The 23,455-nt window shown below is 43.0% G+C and overlaps 3 protein-coding genes and 1 pseudogene across 7 annotated transcripts in view; 2 read left to right on the top strand and 2 right to left on the bottom strand.

Moving 5' to 3' along the window:
- Positions 1-23,455, top strand: part of MTMR6 (myotubularin related protein 6) — an 821,484-nt gene that overhangs the window by 422,258 nt on the left and 375,771 nt on the right. The gene's annotated exons all lie outside the window — the stretch shown is intronic.
- The window catches only part of LOC309848512 (uncharacterized protein), a 321,975-nt gene that overhangs the window by 20,775 nt on the left and 277,745 nt on the right, over positions 1-23,455 (bottom strand). The gene's annotated exons all lie outside the window — the stretch shown is intronic.
- Positions 1-23,455, top strand: part of LOC309848517 (ral guanine nucleotide dissociation stimulator-like) — a 729,203-nt gene that overhangs the window by 431,834 nt on the left and 273,914 nt on the right. The gene's annotated exons all lie outside the window — the stretch shown is intronic.
- On the bottom strand, positions 14,966-18,403 carry LOC309848507 (proton-coupled zinc antiporter SLC30A5 pseudogene; annotated as a pseudogene). Its single transcript has one exon. The product of its transcript is annotated as a proton-coupled zinc antiporter SLC30A5 pseudogene (transcript).

The following is a 23,455-nucleotide window of genomic DNA, read 5'->3' as shown; positions in this document are numbered from 1 at the left end:
ATCACAGAGCTCACCCGCCAGGGAAGCCATTACATCTGCTGCAGTCAGGAAGCTGTGGAATCTGGCAAGTGAGGCAGCACCTGCTGACCATGGAGGCAGCAATCCCACATCCACAAGCCACAGCTTCAAGGCTCTCTGCACCTGTGTCAGCCACACCTACTAGACCCACATGTACAAGACGCACCTGTGAAAGCCACACCTGGGAGACCCACATCTATGGGGTGTGTCTCTCTCCCTGCCTCTCTTTGAGCTAACTCACATGGTCCACCAGTACATCTGATTTAAGCTGAGCTGATTTACAGTGCTTCTGGAAGCCAAGATGCATGGAGTCTGGGAAATAGGGTCTTCAGTTATCAAGCCGCTGTAGGACAGATAGATAGACAGTGGGAGAATGTTGGGACAGACATTAAATTTGCCAAAGTACTGTATCACTTTGGCTATCATGTAGAAAATGATTGGTGGAGGCAAAGGTCAAGGAGGGAGGCCAAGAGGAAGGCAATGATGGTAGTCAAGTGAGAGGTGGCTGTGGGTCAGGTTGCGAGGGCAGAGGTAGGATAGAAGCAAGAGGCTTGCTTCCTGACAACAACGCCCACAATCCTTGCTCTGGTCAACTAGGTCCTACCTTCTGCTCTGGCCTCATCTCTCCTTTGCCTTTGATCTCTCTGCTCTTTCAGGTCCCTGAGCAACACAAGCCTGTCCCTACCACAAGCCTTGGCTCAAGCTCTTTCCCCCACCTGGGCTGTCCCACCTTGAGACTTTTGTGTGATTGACTCCTTATCAAATCCCAGACTAAATCCTTCACCTTCAGAGAGACCTCCTGTGACCACCTATTCCCCAGCCAATCTACACATCACACTGCCTCGGTTTTAGTTTTTAAAGCATTGATAGCTCAGTGATATCTCCTTGTGTGTTCACCTCTGAGCAGAGACCCCATGTGTCCCCTCATCTCTGAGTCTCTGTGCCTAGAACAGTGCTGGCTACACAAGTGACCACTCACAGATGACAACAGGACATGGGGGATAAGAGAGGGAAAAGCCAGGATTGACACTCAGTTTGCTGGGCTGGACCACTGTGTAGATCATGGCACAGAGATTTGAGGCAAGAAAAGAGGCAGTGTTTGGGGCAAAAAAGAACACAGAACTGACGTTTCTTTTTTTTTTTAATATTTTATTTATTTATTTGACAGAGAGAGAGATCACAAGCAGGCAGAGAGGCAGGCAGAGAGAGAGAGAGGAGGAAGCAGGCTCCCTGCTGAGCAGAGAGCCCGATGCGGGACTCGATCCCAGGACCCTGAGATCATGACCTGAGCCGAAGGCAGAGGCTTTAACCCACTGAGCCACGCAGGTGCCCCAGAACTGACGTTTCTTATATTTTAAGTTGGAAATGCCTGTGTGGCAGATGGAACAATGCCTTCCCAATAGTGTCCACACCCTAATCCCCAGAGTCTGTGCTGTGACCGTATACAGCAAAGAGACTTTGCAGGTGTGACTAAGTTAATGGTCTAGAGATGAGGTTGTCATCGAGGTGAGCCCATCGTAGCCCAGGGTTCATTTTATTTATTATTTATTTATCTGTTTATTTAAAATTTCATTTGTCAGGTAGAGAGAGAGAGCACAATCAGGGGGGGAGTCGCAGGCAGAGGGAAAAGCAGGCTTCCCCACTGAGCAAAAAGCCCGATTCAGGACTGGACCCCAGGCCGCGGGGATCATGACCTGTGCCAAAGGCAGACACTTAAGCCAGGTAGCCACCAAGGCATCCCTAACCCAAGAGTTCATCTAAGAGGGAGGCCGGAAACCTGGAGATAAAGGAGCTGTGGCCATAGAAGTGGGGATCAAAGTGACGGGAGGAAGTGGCAGGAGCCAAGGAACACAGGCAGCCTCTAGAAGCTGGAAAGGCAAGGAAACTTCCTCCCGTGGAGCTCCCAGAAGGAAGGTGCCTCTGCCAACATCCTGACTTTAGACTTCTGACCTCAGAACTATAAGATAATACATTTGTATTGTTTTAAGCCACTACGTTTGTGATCATTTGCAATAGTACCATTAGAAAACTAAAATAGCCCATAAAACATTGTACATGAAGATGTCAAATAAATAGTCAACGCATCTTTGTTCGAATCTCTGATGATTTTCAGCAATAGAATAGTGACTCGAAGAGGAAGAACTTTTACATCGTCATATATATCATAAAACCCCTTCACAAACACATCATGCCAATGAGCTCTCTCATCACGTGTGGATAAGGGAGCCATCCTGGCACACATACATCGTTATGTTTGCAAATCTGATATTCAAATAATAGCGTCATTCTGGTTTGCATTTCCTTTAACTGTTAGTGAGGCAAAACACTATGCATATCTTTATGAGCTGACTGTCATTTCCTCTTCCAAAAATTACCTATTTCATCTTTTACTAGTTAGGATGACTCCATCTCAAGCAACAGAATACTTAGCCTAAAAACAGCTTCAGCAACATAAGGTTATTGAAAAACCTCACATTTGTTGGAAACTTGGTTCGGAGCATCAGTGACTTAAAGGCTGTGGTCAAACGTTCTGTGATTTTCTTTGGGATACCCTCACAGTCACGGCCTGCTGTGGCCATCCAAGCAGCCAGAGGATGAACCCTTGACTTAGCCCGCTTCCCCAGCAAGATGGAAAGAGGAAGAACGTCCCGCTGGCCCCTCTTTCTCCTGTACTTTCCCCAAAGCCTGAGTCCACGTCATGATGTCTCATCGGTCAGAACTGGACACACACCAATATGAATCTGCTAGGCAAGCAGCAAGTGAGGCTTCCTGGCGTTTCTCTGTCTCTTATAAATAACACTTTCACACCTCCAGAGTGGGCTTCCCTAGCAGGGAAAAGACATCCCCACCTATGCCTGTGCCCATGGCCCTGTTGCAGTCTTGTTACTTTTCTGAGCATTTGCATGAGCTTTACAGAGTAAGGATGCTCAGCCTTCATCTGTCATTGTCCAGCCAGTGTTGTTCCCTAGTGTGTCCACCTTCTCATTTTGTTTATGGTTACTTTTGTCTCTTCTGTTTTCCAGGTACCAAACGAACTCCGTGATTCTTCAGGAGACTGAAAAGCGTTAGTGTGCCTCCCTACAACTCTCAGAAAGCACCAAGCAAAATCCACTCCAACTGGCCAAGGCCCAGGTGTGGACGATGTCCTCTGCGGGGCTGCGTGGTACTCTACTGTGCCCTACAGGTGCAGGAGCTTATAAATAACACTTTCACAGCTCAGGCTCTCAGGGGCCTGAACTCATCTGAGGCCAGAGACCTTGTTGCAAAGGGCCCGGTTCCCCTCCAAGAAGGACGTGAGGGTTATAAAGATGCCACGCTCTGCTTTGAAGTCCATCATTTTCCATCGCATCCCCTGGGCCATCCGTGGGGATATGCTCCCACTTTTGATTTCTTTGGCCTTTCCAGCTACAGAACAGATCCCGCACACTCGTGTTTATTATACCCTGGAGATGTCTGAAGGTCCTTCACGTAGGGCTGGGCACCTCCGAGTGCCTGGAAGGTCCTCGGGAATAAGGATCGCATCATCTGCTTTGGGATCTCTCAAGCACCAAGTTCCAGAGGCTCTCCGCTGTGGACCCTTTTGCTAGTACGAAAACATTCCATGAGCACCCGCTTACCCCCACAACACCTGTGCACACACACGTTTTTTTAATTTGTCAGGTCTATTGGGAAGCTCCCCACCAGGTCCCGGGGCCTAGAGGTAGGTTCCCAGGATCCCATATCACACCTGATCCCTGTGCCAGGGCTGGACGACTCCTACAGCACTTTGGCAGTTGGTGCAGAACAGGAACCCAGCGGCGAGTGTCTACCACGGGTCCTTCATCCCCAACCAGCACACAGATGTTTCTCTTCTTTGTCAGTCATTTTTGGCCTGCCTGACCTTTGAGTGTTTGTGATTCCAGAATATTGGATGCCTGCCCAATCAACCTCAGATTGCAAATCCGAATTCTCTGCCTCCCAAACTTTTGTCTGCTTTCCCAGCTCCTTCGACGAGGTGGTGGCAATCTTTTAAGGGATGGTGGACAAAGAGCACCTTCAAGCTCCCTATGTAGAACATAGCGGTTCCCTAACTAGACTATATAAGGAACATTTGTTCTTTGTCACGTGGTTATTAACAGTTCTGGGGATCCTTGTGTGAAGATACGTGAAGCTCCTTCAATTAGATTTTCTGTTCAGTTTTTGTGAGAAATGCTTAATAATAACCAATGACAAAAGATAAAGGAGTTTAACATTGTTATGTAAAAGGACAAGCCTCCCATGTAACTCAAATCTTCTGGTTTAATCTGCTTCCCTGAGCTCTGAATCCAGAGGCCCAGTGGTCTATGGTTCCCACCAGATGGAAGTGCACGGCGGCCGACTCAGCGGTTCCAGTCTTGGTAAGAGGCCACCACTGATTCATCTCTTTGCCAAAACTCATGCCCTCCCTTTTATTCCACCAAACTAGTCACCAAGCTTTCGTCCTTGTGTTCTCCTCCATGGTTCTCAGGGCTGTCCCCTCCACTTCATTCCCACCAACATGGTCCCAGTTAAATCTCCCTTCTTTTTATACTGGGATTACTACACAGGGTCCTCACCTCTCTGTCTCTCTCTCTCTCCCGACCATTCTCCTAGCTGCTGAGGAAGGGATTATGACAAAGCACGGTCTGTCTCCCAACCTCAACGGCACTTCCACACCTCTGGGTTCAAGACTCTTCTCAGCGTGGCCACCAGTGTCTGCCCACCTTCCTAGGCCCCCCACACCCTTGGGCTCCAGCCCCACAAATAGCTCATGGAATGTGTATGACTTGCTTTTGTTAGCCCCTTTCACCAACAACTCCTTTTGCCTGTGTTTTAAATTTAATTAATTTAATTTAATTTAAATAAATTCAAGCATGGTGGCTAGAGGTCCCGAGTGAGGGAGCCAATAAGAGGGGGTGGGTTGTGGGCTCTTGATTGACTGGTTTGCATTTAAAGCAAGCAAACTCCCAGGACCATCTTTTGCCTCCCCTAGGAATCAGCTCACCCCGGGGGGGGGGGTGGTCTCTCTGGTCAGCAAGGCTCTAGATGTCAAAACATCAACTACAGAAACTAGAAAATGTGGTTAAAACAGACTAGAATGCCCTTTCTTTCATCCCCGGCATAACTGGCGGATAGCATGTCATGGCATAAGGCTCCAGAGTTTCCCTTGTGGCCTCAGGTAGGCCAGGGAGCACCCCCTGAGCTTTGGTTCCCCATCTGTGGAGGGTCACAGGACAAGATGTGGGTGATGAGACCAGCTGCCAGCTGCATAAAGGGCTCTGCATGGATGTCAGTTTCCTCCTCTCCAGCCTTGTCTTTTTGGGAAACAGCTCAATGTTCCTTCCTCAGGACATTCTCAGACCCCTTGGCCTGGGCTCCTTGTTCCCCTCAAACCCTCGGGTCACCTGTATCTCAGCACTTAGCCCACCAGATAAGATCTGTCAGTCTGTCTGTCCATCTCCTCCCACCCCTTCCCACTGGATGGGTCTTTCGGGGAAAGAACATGACCTCCACATTCGAATCCTGATGGCACACCACAGACCCTGGTTCCTGCTCACAGCAGCTCACTCTAAAAACATTTAGAAAGTCAATGAATTACTCATGGCTTTGCCATGTCCACAGCCTCCCAAAGGAATGTACCACATGGGCCCCTCTAGGGAAAGACACTCATGCTTCTTCACCCGGAATCCTCTGTACTTTCCCCTGCTTGAAGTCAGGCCAGGCCATTAGCACATCTGCACATCAGGCTAGGCAGGCACCAGCTGGGGGGGGGGTGTGTGTGGCTCAGCTCAGGAGCTGATTTCCCAAGCACACCCTGCCATATGTGCCTGCCACAGATGGCCGAGGCACGCCAGCTAATGAGGCAAAGTCACGGGCGCCACAGCCTGCTGGAAAATGAGCCATACAGGCTGCTCACCGATGCCTGCCCAGGAGGGGCTCTTGGCTCTGGTCCAGACTTGGTCTCCGCATCCCCCCACTCTGGGAGCCTGCTCCTGGCCAAGGCCCCAGGCTTACCCCACGGTAAAGCCCGGTTGCTTTGATTAAAAACCTCAGCCCATAGAAACAGGTGTACCGCATCTAGCAAGGGGGAAAGATCCAATTTTTAGTGATTTCTTAATAAGAAAGTGCCATTAAACGCACTTAGGCTCTCATGGTGTAACTGGCAGAATGCTGTCGTGGCCCCAGCCTCATTAACTTTTATTACCACTCCACTCTGCTTCTAGAATGACAGCCAGAGCCTTGGAGGCTTGGCGGCACTCACAGGCTCCAATCCAGGGAGCAGGCAGGAGGAGAAGCCCCTCCAGCTCCAGAAGCTCCTATCTGTGGGGTCTTCCTTTGGCTCAGCTGTCACTAGGGTGCCTCGTGACATTTGTTCCTGGGAAAGAGAGCAGCTGTTTCTGATGTGTGTGCTCCCAGGAGGGCGAGGGGGCGGGAGGGGAGGGAGAGACAGCTGCTGGGCCAGCAGGCCCCCTCATTCTCTAATCCTGCCTGGGCTGCCCACCCTCGGCACCTCAGATACCCGGAGCCTTGTGGGGCAGGACATGGCAACAAGCAGCAGGTCAGCCAAGCACACTTCATTCCGTCTTCCAGAAACACTTACTCAGCTGTTAGTATGTGCCCGACAGTAGATAGGTGTGGAGGGTACAAAGAGTAAATAAAGATTGTCTCAAAGTACTGGGGTTCTAGGAGAGTCAAAGAAGGACCGATGCAAAGAAAGGATGACACCATACCCTCAATCAGAAGCGCTTTCGATTCAACCTGGTGGGAGTCAGGTGGGCTTCCTGGTGGAGGTGAGGTCTTGCTGAGTCTTGAAGGAGGTATGTTAGTACATGTGTAAGTGGAAGGAAGGGAGAGACCAGACTGTCCAAAGGAACAAGCAAGAGAGAAAGGGCACCACCCAGCCAGAACACCACATAATCCAGTCACAGACTGCAGTCCATAGATCCAAATGAGGTCATATCAATTATATTAGTGCTCAGATGTGAGAAAAATAACACCCAGCTAAAATAACTCAAGCCAGGGTTTTCCAGACTTCAGTGCACACACAAATCACCAGGGATCTTGTTAAAATGAAGATACTGAGTGAGAGGATCAGGGGTGGGGCCAAGTTCATTAGAAATGCAGAACGTGGGGTGCCTGGGTGGCTCAGTGGGTTAAAGCCTCTGCCTTTAGCTCAGGTCATGATCCCAGGGTCTTGGGATCCAGCCCCACATCGGGCTCTCTGCTTGGCAAGAAGCCTGCTTCTCTTTCTCCCTCTGCCTGCCTCTCTGGCTACTTGTGATCTCTGTCTGTCAAATAAATAAATAAAATCTTTAAAAAATAAAATAAAAATACCTGGATCAGGTGGTTCCATGAGGGGTTTGGTGGTGCAACAATGTCACTACGGCCTCAGGCTTTTCTGTCTCTCTGTCCTGCCATCCTTAGCACCTCACCCCTCATCTTATATTCTTATAATCAAAAGATGGCCCTTACAAGCTCTGCACCTCCCATCCTCCCACAACAGAATCAAAGACAACAAAGGGCATTTCTCCTAACCTCTTTCTTTTCACCAGAGAGGAAAATCTATCACAGAATAATATTATATTACATATATTATTATATAATTTAATTATATTATATATTATATTATTATATACTAATTATATAATATATTATAATATTATATAATCTCCCAAAATATATATGATATGTATGTAAACAGATATATAGATACATGTTTTTACCTATCTACCTATCTATAGAGAGAGAAAGATTATATGGAATTGGCTCAGTCATAGAGGCTGAGAAGTGCCAGTATCTGCAGAAGGAGTCAGAAGCTGGAGACCCAAGAGAGCCAATGGTGTCATTCCTGTTCAAGACCGAAGGCTGGAGAAGAAGGAGAGTCAATGGTGTAAGTTTTGGTTCAAAGTTCAGTGGGCTCTTAAATCCGGGAAGAGCCAATGTCTTGGTTCAAATCTGCAGGCAAGAAAAACCAATGTTCCAACTTGAAGGTTGTCAGGCAGGCTTTTGTTTCTATTCTGGCCCTCAGCTGAGGGGATGAGACTCACCCACATTAGAAAGAGCAATCTGCTTTACTTTACTTTGTCTACTCATTTAAATGTTAATCTCATTCAAAAGCACCATTTCAGAAACACCCAGAATAATATTTGGCTAACTATGTGGGCACCCCATGGCCTAGGCAAGTTGGCACATAAAATTAAGCATTACATCTCCTGGCAGTCCCTCTCTTTGTTTCATTGTCCAGAACTAAGTCATGTACCCACTCACTACCAGTTCATGAACCATGAACCAAAGAAAAACAGGGTCCTGTGATGCTTCAACCAATCATGACTGATCCCACACTATTGAACCCAACTTCTACATGTATACTTCCACCAATGCTGAACTGAACAAAACCAGGGTTCTTTAGCAAAAAAGAAGAGAAAAAGTGGCTATAGGTAGGCGAGCAACAGAACTAAGACCCAAACAACCATGGTTCACAGCTCCCACTTCTACCATTAGGCCCCTTCCATGCTCCCATTCATTTCTGGTAATCCCAAAGCACTGTCCATTGCTTCCTCGTATGCAGTCTAGAGTGCTGCTCACTACCTGTATCCTCCTTGTGCCCAGCTCTTCTGTGCAGCCTCCACTGCTCCACACTGTAGATCTCTGTTGATGGATCCCAGACTTGATGTGACCCAACATCTTGGCAGACCCTGAGAATGGAGAATGAGAATGGCTCCCTATCAGGTTTGCTTGACTGGAAAGTGCTAAAGTTCAGGGAATTGTTCTACAGATTAGCACTTGTGGTCTTTCCCTTCCCAGAGCTCACATCTTATCCTAAGGGCTGGCTCTACATGCCAGCCTCCAGGCTGTTCCTAAAAACACTACCTCCCCTTCTGTCTTGTACGGATCCACTGATGAATTTTCTCAAATGCCTCAGAGCCATTCTTTGTACTGTGACTCCCTTCTACCAGCACATCTCCATGACCTGGTCATGACTCCTGAATTGTGTGTGGCTCAGTTTCAGATATATTTTGAGTGTTTTCCACAGGGAGTTTCTCTGCTCTCATTTAGATCAGTGGCCATAGATATGTGGGTGGGGAGAGACATCAATTACTCCCTGCACCAGACATCCCTATCTCAGCTGTCTCAAGATGAAGTGTTCAGCTATATGTGACTATATAGTAATTTTTAGTGTAGTTAAAAGTGGAGTGGAGGCTACATCAAGAAATGAAGTTGGAGGGAATGCCTGGGTGGCTTAGTCACTTAAGTGTCTGCTTTCAGCTTGGGCCATGATCCCAGGGTCCTCGAATTGGGTCCCACATTGGTCTCCCCATTCAACAGGGAGCCTGCTTCTCCTTTCCCCTGCTTGTGCTCTCTGTCTCTCTCTCTCTCAAACAAATAAATAAAATCTTAAAAAAAAAAAGAAGAAGAAGAAATGAAGCTGGAGTGGTGTGCAAGAATACTCATTCACTCAATCATTCAACAAATATTTACCGAGCAGCAACTCTGTGCCAGGTGCTTTCCTGGACACTGAATGCAATGAGACAGCCATGCTCCCTACCCTCATGCAGTTTACTTTATGGATCACAGAGTTATCCTAGATACATACTGAAGAATTTGGAGTTCTCTAAAAGGTCACAGGGAGCCAAGTGATACAGGATTTGATCACATAAAGGCATAATTAATTAATGGCATTTGTAACAGTTCTCTTTAGGACCCATGCAGAGGTTGAACTAGAGGAAGCAATAACTAAAGGCAAGATGACTATTGTCCATGCAGTTACTTAGGTGAAAAATGATCAAGGTCAGATCCAAAGCAGTGGTCACTGGGTTGGGGAGAAGGAGATAAGTACAAAACACATAAAGGAGGCTGAGTCTACAGGATTTCATGAGCTCACAAAAGACATGACATGAGAGTGATGGCAGAGAGGGAAGAGTCCATGGAGACCTCTCCACTCAGGAATGGCAGGATGGATACCAGTTTCAGGGAAATATGTTAATTTAGTTTTGATCACATTGAACCTGGATCATTGGTAGGACACGAGCCAGGCCCATCATGGTTAGATTACAGTCTTAGATTCAAGAAAGAAATTTAGTTTGAACAAATTCTAGTTTGAACAAAATCATCATCATGTAGTTTAAGTTATTTATATGGATGAGATTCCCAGGGAAAGAGAAAGGATGTAGTTTAGGACAGAAACTTAGATATAATATTTAGGGCCTGTGAGAGGAGGGAGCCTGAAAAGGGCCCCGAGAAGGAGTAAAAAAATCAAGAGACAACAGAGCCTTTCCAAAAGGAAGTAGGCAATTCATTTGGGACATTTTTATTGAATATCTCCTATGTAACGGGCACTGTTCTAGGACCCAGCAGTGAGGGACAAGGCCCACCTTCATGAGGCCATCAGTCTACAAGAGAAGACAGGCATGAATCAAGGAAGTAGGAAATCCTGAAAAGATGGCAAAGCACTGCCCATTGCTAGCCCCTTCACCAAGCACAACCTTGGAGATGCCAAAGATCTGCAAGAAAAATGTATAAAGTTGAACAACTGAAGTAAAGATGGTGACTTACTCTTAGAGAAGGGAGAGGGGGTATTCATTTTGTACAGAGCGGCCTGGGCAGAGGCGGGCATAGTACCACCACCGGAGAAGAGACTAATATGTGTTCCTTTCTCCTCCATAGGACCTGGGTGCTTGATGCCTGCCTTACAGCCCCTGTGATGAGGAAACACCATAGTAAATTTGTGGCAACAATAGCAGCCAGGAGGATGAGTGGTGGACACACATAACAACCAAGGAAAACTGATTAGCCCCTGAGCGTTCCTGAACCCCTGGCCCTGAATGCCCCACACCTCAAAGACTGGGTAACTGCAACAAGGAAGATAGTTGCTAAGAATGCCAGGGGAGAGTGTAGTGAAGATCCATCTGAGACAAGAATGTCTTGTGAGGGACACTAAATGGGTGTCCTCAAGAACGGAACACAGTACCACGAGGTCTCCATCCTAAGGCACAGATCACCATTGTAAGCCAGGTTTATCACCAGAAGCACATGAACAGGGAGCAGTTACTAAACAACATCAACAATCCTCATATTATCTAAAATGTTTGTTTTTCCATTAAAAAAATCACATGCAGGGGCAACTGGCTGGTGCCTTTGGCTCAGGTCATGATCTCAGGTCCTGGGTTCAAGCCCCACCTTGGGCTCTCTCCTCAGCAGGGAGCCTGCTTCTCCCTCTCTCTCTGTCAAATAAATAAATAGAATCTTTTAATAAAGTTACATGCTAAAAACAGGAAGTTGCAGTCTGTACTCAAGGGAAGGAACATAGTCAACAGAAACTGACTCTGAGTGGAATCAGATGTTTGATTCAGTCAGTAACAAAAATTTCCAAAGGGCTAGTAAGAATATGTTCAAAGAAGTAAAGGAAACTGTCAAATAATCAACAGAAAATATTATATCAATGACTGTTATGGACTGAATGTTTGTGTTCCCCAAAATGCATATGTTGAAGCTCAACCCCCAATGTGACTGTATTTAGACATAGTGATAGTGAGGAATCCTGTCATGAAGGTTAAATGAGATCACAGGCATGGGCTGGTACCCACAGAAAAAGAGGAAGAGGCATTCTTCGTTCTTTCTCTCCACCAGTGCGAGAGCTCAGCAAGAAAGCAGCTGTTTGCAAGCTGGGAAGAAAGTCCTCACTGGACATCAATCTCGCAGGTCCTTGATCTGGAACATCTAGACTTCAAACTGAGAAAATAAACGTTGTTTAGACCACTTAATCTGTGGTATTCTATTATGGTAGCCTGAACAGATTAATACAACGACTTCACAAAATCTCAATAGAGAAATAGAAACTATTATAAAGATTTGAACAGAAATTTTATAGTTAAAAAATCCAATAACTGAAATTTAAAACTCACTAGAGAGGCTCAGTGGGGATTAGAGTTGGCAGAAGAATCAGTGACATTGAAGAGTGATCAATGGACATTATCCAAACTGAAGAACAGCAAGAATCGGGATTGAAGAAAAATAAACAGAGGTTCAAAGTCCAGCAAGGTACACCAACATACATGCAGTGGGAGTCGAAGGAGAACAGGAAAGGAAGAGAAAGAATAGGGAAATTATTTGAAAAAGTAATTGTCAAGTAAATTTTTCAATCTCCAAAATTTTTGCAAATATGATGAAAAATCCATCAGGGAAATATCATAGTGAAAAGTGTATTTGCACCTGACAAGAGAGTCTCAAAATACATAAAGAAAAAACTGACAGGACTGAAAGGAAAGAGAGACAATTCAACAATTATAGACAGAGAATTCAATACTCCTTTCTCAGAAATTGATTGACCTAGACAGAAACTCAATACAGATATAAAGACTTGAACATTCCTCTCCAAAATATCAGAATTAGACATAAAAATACATATTAGGGATTCTCCAGAATAGACCATATGCTAGACTCTTAAACAAGTCTCAGTAAATATAAGAAGAATTAAATAATAGCACATGTGTTTTCTAGTCCCCACAGAATTAATCAGATGTCAAAAACAGAAAGAAAATTGGGAAATCACCAACAATTTGGAAGTTAAACAATACACTTTTAAGGAACCTTGGGTCAAAACAGAAATCACAAGACAAATTTAAAAATATCTTGAATAGGGGGCACCTGGATGGCTAAATCGGTTAAGCAGACAACTCTTGATTTCGGCTCAGGTCATGATCTCAGGGTCCTGGGATAGAGCCCTGTTGGGGATTTGTATTGGGCTTCACGCTCAGCTGTGAGTCTGCCTGAAGATTCTCTCTTTCCCTCTTTCCCTCTGCCCCTACCTGATTTGTTCTCTCTCTCTCTCTCTCTCTGTAAAATAAATAAATAAATCTTTAAAAAAATATCTTGAGGGGCACCTGGGTGGCTCAGTTGGTTAAAGTCTCTGCCTTCAACTCAGGTTGTGATCCCAGGGTCCTGGGATCTGCGTAGGTCTCTCTGCTCAGCAGGGAGCCTGCTTCCTTCTCTCTCTCTACCTCCCTCTCTGCCTACTTGTGAGCTCTCTCTCTATCAAATAAATAAATGAAATCTTAAAAAAAATAAAAATATATAAAAATATCTTGAACTGGATGAAAGTGAAAACATAATGCAAAATTTATGAAATGTAGAGAAAGTGAGACCTAGAGAAAAAACTAAACTTTAAATACTTATATTAGAAAAATTACATATCCAGAGTGCCTGGGTAGCTCAGTCATTAAGCATCTGCCTTTGGCTCAGGTCATGATCCCAGTGTCCTGGGATCAGCCCCATATCAGGCTCCCTGCTCAGCAGGAAGGCTGCTTGTCCCTCTCTAGCTCCACCCTCCCCAAACTCTGCTTGTGTTCCCTCTCTCCATATGTCATAAATAAATAAAATCTTTTTTTTAATTACATATCTAAGACCAATAATCTGAGTTTCTGCCTAAAGAAACTATTTAAGAAAAACAAATCATGCCCATAGTAAATAGAAGGAAATAATAAATATCAAAAAACAAATCCATGAAATAGAAAACAGAAACACAACAGAGAAAATAAAGCAACCAAAGCTGGTTCTTTGGAAATGTCAAAAGATTGATAAACCTTTTGTCAGACTAATCAAGATAAAAGAAAAGAAGACAGAAGTACACGTCATGAATGAAAGAAGAAGCATTACTACAGAGTCTACAAATATTAAAAAATGATAAGGGAAAATTATGAATAACTTCATACTGACTCTAGTGTGTGATTTTTCCTCCATGCTACCAAGCAATTTTGTAACACCAGCTGTGTATCCCACAAGTTCAAACCCATGCTGACACTATCCACCTGGAGATAGCATCAGACCCCACAGGTCAAGAACTCAGTCCATTATGACTTGCTTAGCCCAACTTTGGGTACCAGTTCGAAGTCTAGGATGTCACCTGTGCATCAGAATGACTATTTACAAATCAGATGTTCCCCGACCCCTCCTCAGGTTTGATTAATTTGCATGGGTGGCTTCCAGAACTCAGAGAAACATGTTACTTACTATATCACTGGTTTATTTAAAAATGATATAATTTGGGAGTAGCTAGATCTAAGAGATACAGAGGGTAAGGTATAGGGAAAGGTGCAGAGAGCTTCCATGCCCTCTCTGAGCTCGGCTTTCCTATGCCACTCTCCGTGTATTCGTTCCTTTGGGTTTTATGGAGGCTTCATGCACATAAACACTATTGATTAAATCATTGGCCACTTGTTGAATTGAATCTCCAGTGCCTCTTCCCTTGCTTGAGGTGCCTGCTGCAGTGGGGGTGGGGCCCAAAATTTCGAATCTTTTTTTTTTTTTTTCCCACCACTCAAAAAGTTTAATTATGTATTGAAGATTCTGGACCAGAAAATGTGTAAGGATAAGACAAAGAATATCAAAATAACTTGTAACAAATATCTAGAACCTCTCACATATTAAAATTGTTAAGATAAAAATAAGATTTACAATACATGTTTGCCATTATGGTATAGTTAAAAAAATAACACCCATACTAAAATTAATTCATCCTACTTATCAAAATTCCTATTATATGAATGAAAATATTCAAATGCTTATAAATAGGTATTCAAAGGTTTCTTTTGAACATTCTTTGGTGTTCATAAAACTGCATATGTTATTATAGATCTCTTTATCATACATTTTCTCAGACTATACATTCAGTTTAAATTGGAAATGAAAAAATATAAATTAGATATCGCTATAGAAAGTAGTTACAGGGTTGGGGCGCCTGGGTGGCTCAGTGGGTTAAGCCGCTGCCTTCGGCTCAGGTCATGATCTCAGAGTCCTGGGATTGAGTCCCGCATCGGGCTCTCTGCTCAGCGGAGAGCCTGCTTCCCTCTCTCTCTCTCTGCCTGCCTCTCCATCTACTTGTGATTTCTCTCTGTCAAATAAATAAATAAAATCTTAAAAAAAAAAAAAAGAAAGTAGTTACAGGGTAGATATTTTGATTTCATGATGCACAAGTACTTACGGACAAGATTCACTTACTAAATTTAAAATAACTACCTATTCTTTGATACTTCTTATAGATCCACATGTCCCAGAAAGTAAAAAAAGAAGCTGTGTTTAAGGCAGAAAATTCAAATGTGAGATGACATTATTTATGATTCTCTCAGCTGGTTGTTTCACAAAATATGGAGCTAAATGAAAAATGAGAACCCTCGCATTGCTTGGATCCCAGCTTGACAAGCAACTTGGAATGGCAGATGCATAACAAGAAATGGAATATTCTACTTCAGAGGAAGAAGACAAGTGATCGAATAACATGCACACAACTTAGTATAAGTTCTTTACCCTACTAAAGTAATTATTCATTTGCAAATATTACCAAAAGTAAAAAAAATTTATTTTACAGAGTGGTTGGTTTTTGTAATACATCAATAATGTTATATACTTCCCTATTCTCAATGCTTGTCTCATTTCAGTGGTTGGTTTCTCCCAAATAATTTAGTTTACATTTAAAGTGGCAATACAGCTTTTACTTAATGGATTGAAGTTATAATTAGAAACCAGTTTTATATACAGAAAATCCATAAATATAGAACGTTTATTCCTATTTTATCCTAGGGTTATGCAAAAAATTGACTAAAAATTTTTCATTTGGGTCTTTGTAATAAACATGTAAATACATTATTTACAATGGAGATGCTTTCTGACAGAAAGTAAACAGACAAGTAATTTTGGTCTTCATTAGAATCCATCATTATATGTTCATTTTTGAAGATGATGTGATACATCATGTTCACTCAAATTTCAAGATTCCTGTTATACACATAATTCAAGTAATTATTTTCCTTGTACAATTAATGCTTCGTTCTGTATTTAAATTTCCTTTAAGAAAGATTCCTCGATCCAATAGCAGGGAGCTTTAGAATTTTTTTCGAATACAGCAAATGTTTCTGTACAATTATGTGCAATTTTCTTCCTTCTGGCAATATTATAAATACCAAGTAAATTAATCTTCGTTGTTCATATCCCACAGGTAATTCTTGAGTTATCTCACATGATGTAAGTACCATCTTTGTAGTATTTCATGGACTCCATTTGTTTTGTCATAGCTAGAACATCATGAAATCCAGTACTTAGGCCAGACATATGTTGAAAATATGCCTCTTTTTCCACTTGAATTGTTAAATTATTTACTCCAGCATCTTTAAGTATTCCTGTGACCTGCTGTACAATTCTTTGTTCCAGCACATCTGATGTCACCTGTATATGAATTGTTCCTGCCACAACACTGGCTGAATGACGCCAAAAATGAGGGTCTCGGTATGATATTAATCCTTCAATTTTCTGTATCTTTTCTAAAGCAAGATGTAGCTCTTTTTCATATTCTGGTGGCAGTCTCAAAAGTAGAACCTGACAGGCATCTTTAATCAGTGGAACAACACTGAGAAATATTAATATAGCAATAAAGAGAGAACACAGGGGATCAGCAATGAACCATCCAAACTGCTCTCTAAGAACTGTGGATACAATTACACCAATACTGCCAAGTGTGTCTGCCAAAACATGTAGAAATACACCCCTCATGTTAGCATTCATGCCTCTGCCTGCAGATCCGTGGCTGTGACCATGCCCATGGTCACTGTGTCCATGCATATGGTGGGAATGACTGTGATCAGATGAATGACAGCTTCCCTGAGAAGCTCCATGGTTATGGTTATGGGCATGGCTAAAGGCACAGATACCAATAAGGTTTACTATCAGCCCTCCAACTGAGACTGGTGTTAACATATGTGTGTCTAATTCCGGAGGATCAATTAATCTAGCCACTGACTCCATAAACACAAAAAAGGCTATTACCATTAGAAAAAGTCCATTAATAAATCCAGAGAGAATTTCCATTCGGCCATACCCATAGGAAAAAATCCGAGTTGCTTTCCATCTACTCATCAAGGCCACAAAAAGACCCATGACCAAAGCAGAGCAGTCAAAGAGCATGTGAAATCCATCTGAGATCCGACCCAGACTATTGGTCAACACGCCATAGAATAATTCAACAAAGGTAAAAAGCAGATTCAAACACAAGAAGTAAAAGATCTGCCTAGAGTCATTCTCCTCAAGAATTTGTTTTAGTGATTCCTTAATAAACCTGGGGATCGATTGGGAGCTATGCTGGAAAGCATCACCCATGAAATTATAGGGAGGTGTTCCTTCAGGAGAATATCCAATTAGGGTGCCTTTCTGTCCTCTCTTGGAGGGAGATGATAAGATGTTGGCAGACAAAATGAAGAATATAGCGCTCACTACCACTCCTCCAGACAGGACATGTTCAGCGCTTTCCTGGTGTGCTGCTTTGTTCAAAGCTCGAAGCTGGTCTGTTATTGGATGTGTCCAAAAATTTCCAAAAAGTAGAGCACTAATACAAATGGGAAAGGATTACCATAGCGGGCATATTTGGAAACTTCCATTTTGACAGAACAAATGGAATCGACATAGAAATCCAGGATCATGACAAAAAAGATAACTGTTGTGAAAGGCATTATGAGAGAAAACCAAGACTGGACTTTACTCTCAGTTGTCACAGAAAGAACAATGACCCATGGGCCAAGAGAAGCACAGAAACAAGATGGGATAAAGCTTGAAGACGTTTGGCTCCACCAACATCTACAGAGAGTTTTCTGGAAGCTTGTGATCTGCCACACCTACGAAGGCAATGGCTGTGTAAAGCATGTGAGTTAGAGCACTGTCATGATGTCCTTCAGGGGGTTCAGCCATTGTAGCCATGAGATCATCATTGTCGAAAAGCAATAGGCAGATTACAGCAATAATGAAAAAAGCAGCCCCTCTTGTCTTTGCTGGGCCTCCTCCAGAACTAGTGAACAAAACACTGAGTAGTGAGATGACAACAACATCACTGTGTTCAAATAGCAGCAAAGTCCTTAGTGGTCCACAAAGAGTGAGGCCAGAAAACCACAAGAGTGAAATGATACACCCAGCAACTGCATGTTTAAATATTTTGATCCACTGGTGTTTGGTAATACTTTTTCCAGAAGAAAATGGCTTTTGACACAGAACCATAAAAAATGCAGCCCCGAGTTTTAATATAAAAATGAATTGAACAATGTGAACTGCTTTTAGGAGATCATATGATTCAAAAAGTCCCACAGCCTTCAAAAATTTAGTGAAACATAGTAACACAATATATTTTGTTAATCGAGCGCTGGGCACGTCCACGGGCCCAAGGCCGCCGCCGCCGGGGCCGGCTAGCACCTCGCCGCCGAATTTCTCCTCCATTCCGGGGCTCAGGAGCCGCCGCCAGTGCCCCGGCTGCGCGGTTTCCTCCTGTCTCGCCGCTGCCGCGGAACAGCGGGCGCAGGCGCGTCACTCCCCCATGGCAGCGGCCCCGTCGTGTCCCCGCAGGCCCGACCGCCGCCGCCGCCGCCGCCGCTGTACCGGGCTCTGGCTCACAAGCACACGCGCGTCGGTTCTAGGCCGCGGGCAGTTCCAGCGGCGCGGGGGTCCCTGGAGGCGCACCGGAGCAGATGGTGCCAGGCCATGTCATCAGTTGGAATCTTTTAATCACACCAGTCCCCATCTTTAGGTTGTCTAGGGGCTTTCCACAAGTCACCTTATTCACAACAAAAGACACCTTTATCAATCTCGTTACTTAGAAAAATCCTAAGGTTTTTAGAAGTTCTGTGCAAGGCCAAAGACCAAATATACCAAAAACCGAAATATGACACCAAGATATGATGCAACTGAGATAAAATGGAAAAAAAATCCTAGGAAGACAAAATTGCCAAGACTGATTCAAGAACAAATAGAAAACCCTAAAAGACCTATTGAAAGGTAAATAAATAGAATTGGTAACTTAAAATATTCCCACAGAGAAAACCACAGCCCAAAGGTGGTCAATTTTAGTGGTAAATTTGGTAATTTCTGTAAAATATTTAAGGAAAAGGTAATACACATTTATACAAAATCTCCCAGAAAACTGAAGAAGAGAGAACCTTTCTTATCTCATTGTATGAGATCAGCATTATCTATTACTAAAATCAAAGAATTATAAGAAAAGAAAGGCACAAACCAGAACATAGAATTATAAACACAATATTAACAAATAGAGTCCAACAATATAGCAAATGGATAATGCTTCGTAGCCTATTGAGACACGTCCCAGGGATCCAAAGTTGGTTCACCATGAGAAAATCAGTTTATGTAATTCACCATATTGGTGGAATAGAGGAGAAAAAACACATGATCATCTCAACAGATGCAAAAAATATTTTAACAAAATCCAACATCTATTTCTCATTAAAAAAAAAAAAAAAAAAAAAAAAAACGAAACCCAACCAGGAACACAAGGGAACTTCCTCAACCTGATAATAGGCATATACAAAAAATCCCTAAACTAAGAGTGAGCAGCTGAATGCCTTTCACTAAGCTGAGAACAAGGCAAAGATGTCCTCTTTTACCACTTCTGTTCAACACTAAACTGAAAGATCTAGCCAGGGCAGTAAGTAGGCAAGAGAAATAAATTAAAGGTTTGCTGACTGGAAGGGACAAAATAACATTTTAATTTTCACATTATTCTATATGTAGACCCTCTATGGGATGTTTTTTCTATTATCCTCCATATAGAAAATCCTAAGAAATCTGTGAAATAAACTTAGCAGTCCTGCAGAATCCATGATCAACATACAAAAATCCATTATATTTCCATATTCTAACTAATGAAATTAAGAAAACAAGTTCATTGACAATTTTAGCTGTTTCCGAAAATCTGAAACAAGGACAAATCTGACAGAAGATGTTCAAGGCCTAGGGATTTGTTTTGCTGTGCTGCAGACTATCATAACCTCAGCAGCTTAGAAATATACTCACAGTTTCTGTGGGTCAAGAGTTTGGACACAGCATATCTGAATACTCTGCTGGGGTCACCCAGGCCATGAGCAAAGTGTCAACTGAAGCTGTGGTCTCCTCTGATGCTTGGGGACCTCTGGAAAGTCTTTTCAGTGTTTCATCCTCTTTTAAGAACTCCCCTAATAAAGTTGGGGCCGTGTAAGATTACATCCTTTTTATTAACTCAGAATCCACCATTAGTAACCTCATTACAGGCATGTAATGGGTCCTACCCACACGCTATACTTATGGGTCCTACCCACACTCAAGGGGAGGAGATTACACCGGGTGCCTATCCCAGGAGACAGGAATTTTGGTGGATATCTTTGTTTTTATTTGTTTGTTTGCTTGCTTTAAGATGTTATTTATGTATTTGTCAGAGAGAGACAGAACACAAGCAGGAGGAGTGGCTGGCAGAGGGAGAAGCAGGGCAGGCTCCCCACTGAGCAGGGAGCCTGAAGTGGAGCTCAATCCCATGACCCTGGGATCATGACCAGAGCCAAAGGCAGACACTTAACTGACTGAGCCACCCAGGCGTTCCTCGTGGTACATCTTTGAACTCTGCCAACCACAACTTGCCCTGTAAAGACTACAAAACATGGCTGGAAGCAATTAAAGACCTAGGTAAACAGAGAGGTATACCATGTTCATGAGTTGGGAGACTCAATATTTGTGAGATATGAACTCTTTCCAAATTGATTTATAGAGTCAGTGCAATCAAAATTAAAATCCCAACAGACTTTCTTATAGATATTGACAAGTTGGTTCTAAAATTTATATGGACACGCAAAGAATAGCCAAAGAAACCAGACCAGCCAAAGTGACTTTTAAAAAAACGATCACGGTTGCCTGGGTGGCTCAGTGGGTTAAGCCTCTGCCTTCAACTCAGGTCATGATCTCAGGGTCCTGGGATCAAGCTCCGCATTGGGCTCTCTGCTCAGTGGGGAGCCTGCTTCCCCCTTTCCTTCTGCCTGCCTCTCTGCCTACTTGTGATCTCTTTCTCTCTGCCAAATAATTAAATAAACTCTTAAAAAAAAATCAACGTTGGAGAATTAACACTACCAGATTTTAAGACTTACCTAATCCTGTACAAGAGAATGCACTGCTCACACAGATCAATGAAACAATAGATTCAAGAAACAGACTCACATACATACATATGGACAACTTTTTTTACAAATATGCAGAGGCAACTCTGGAGAAATGGTCCATAAAAGAAAAAGGGATACATTAGACTTTGTCCAAATGAAAACTTCTGCTTTTTGAAAAAACAGTAAGAGACTAAAAATCAAGACACAGATTGGGAGAAAACATTTGAAAGTCATATATCTGAGAAGAAACTTGTCTCCAGAACATGTATTTATTTCTTAATCTTATATCTCAATTTTATTGAGATATAATTGATAAGTATCACTGTATAGGGGCAAGGTGTATAGCATAATGGTTTGATTTACACATATTGTGAAATAATTAAAATACACTTAGTTAACATGTATCATCTCATAGAAATGCTTGGAAAAAAAAAGAAAAAAAATTTTTTTTCCTCGTTATGAAAACTTTAAGGATCTACTATCTTAGCAACTTTCAAATAAACCACATAGCAGTGTTAGCTAAGGTCATGATATACATCAGACCCCTGGCACTTATCTATCCTATAACTGGAAGTTAGTACCTTGGACCACCTCATCCAGATCCAGTTTCCCACCCCACCCTGCAGCTCCCCAACTCTGGTAACCACAAATCTGATCTCTTTTCTATGAGTTTGGTTTCTGGGGGTTGTTTGTTTGTTTGTTTTAGATTCCACATGAGAGTGAAGTCAAACAAGTACTTGTTTTTCTGTCTAGATTGTTTCAAATAGCATAATGCACTCAAGCTCCATCCATGTTTTTGCAAATAGAATGTATTCATTTTAAAAACCTTTCAAAATTCAAGAAGAAGATAAAAGACACACAGATGGCAAAAACCAGCAGAAACATACTCAATATCATTAGTCATTACAGGAAAGACAAATTAAAACCACAAATGACCAAAACTAAAAAGACTGATCATGCCAAGGGTGGCAAGGATACAGAGTAACCGGAACTCAGTTTGGAAGTTTCTTAAAAACCTAAACATAAACCTACCATGTGATTCAACCATTCCACTCTTAGATCTTTTCCCCAGAGAATTAAAAGTACTTGGCCATAAAAAGACTTATATATGAATGTCCACAGTATCTCTATTTGTCCTCGCCCCAACTGGGAAATTATCCAAATGCCCATCAACATGTGAATGGGAAAATGAACATAATAATATATCCCTATTTTTAGGTGGAAGGAAGGGAATAAAATATTGATTCATAAAACAACAGGGCTCAGTCTCGAAATAATCATGGTGACTTCAAGAAGCCAGATAAAAAAGTGTACACACTGCAGGATTCCATTTATTTAATGTTTTACAAAATGTAAACTAACCTTCAGTGCTAGAAAGCAGATCGATGAGATAGAGAGAGATGAGGGGGGTGGGAGCCCAGAATTAAAAGGGGTGCGATGAACCTCTGTTGGTATAGACATGTTCATCATCTTGATGGTGGTAGTTTCACTTAGTGGTATACAAGCGCCAAAGCACATCAGATCATGCACTTTAAATACGTGTGGTTTAGGGACGCCTGGGTGGCTCGGTCAGTTAAGCATCTGTGTTCAGCTCAGGTCCTAAAACTGCGGTCCTGGGATTGATCCCCACGTGGGGCTCCCTCTTCAGCGGAGAGTCTGCTTCTCCCTCTCCCTCTGCCCCTTCCCCTGCTCATGCTCTCTCTGTCTCTCAAATACATAAGCAAAGTCTTAAAAGATTTTTTTTTAAAAAGATAAATAAATACGTATGGTTTATTGTCTGTCAACTCTACCTCGATGAAACTATTTAAAAATTGTCAAGTTAAACATGGTTGGCACGAGTGCCCCTGAGGTGGCACAGGGATTGCTGTCGCTCACCACCGGTGCGTACAGACTGTCAGGGTGTTGCTCTCTCAGTGATGCTAAGTGCTGATCACTTGGCAAGGGGCGACTGCCAGATCTTCCCATTATAAAGTGCATTTTCCTTTTGCAATTAATGAATGATTTATAGAATGATACATCTACCCTGTACAAACACCCTCTTCCTCAGTTCCCCTCCTACAAATGTTTGCAGCACGAGTCAGCCAAGTATTTCTGTAAAGTTCCAGATACTAAATAATTTACGCTGGGTAGACCACATTGTCTCTATCTCAATTATGTGAATCTGCCATTGGACTACAAACACAGGCATTGGCAACACAGTGTTGAATGAGCATGGCGGTGGTCCAGTAAAACCTTACTTATGGGGGTGCCTGGGTGGCTCAGTCGTTAGGCGTCTATCTTCGGCTCAGGTCATGATCCCAGAGTCCTAGGATTGAGCCCTGCATCAGGCTCCCTGCTCAGCGGGAAGCCTGCTTCTCCCTCTCCCACTCCCCGCAGTTGCGTTTCCTCTCTTGCTGTGTGTCTCTCTCTGTCAAATAAATAAATAAAACCTTAAAAAGAAAAAAAACCTTACTTATGGATGCTGAAATTTCAATTTGTATAAAAATTTCATGTGT

This window comes from Mustela nivalis (genome assembly GCF_964662115.1).
Source record: "Mustela nivalis genome assembly, chromosome: 15".
Lineage (NCBI taxonomy): Eukaryota > Metazoa > Chordata > Mammalia > Carnivora > Mustelidae > Mustela > Mustela nivalis.
The sequence above is the reverse complement of the archived record's forward strand: the minus strand, read 5'-3'. Positions and strand labels throughout refer to the sequence as shown.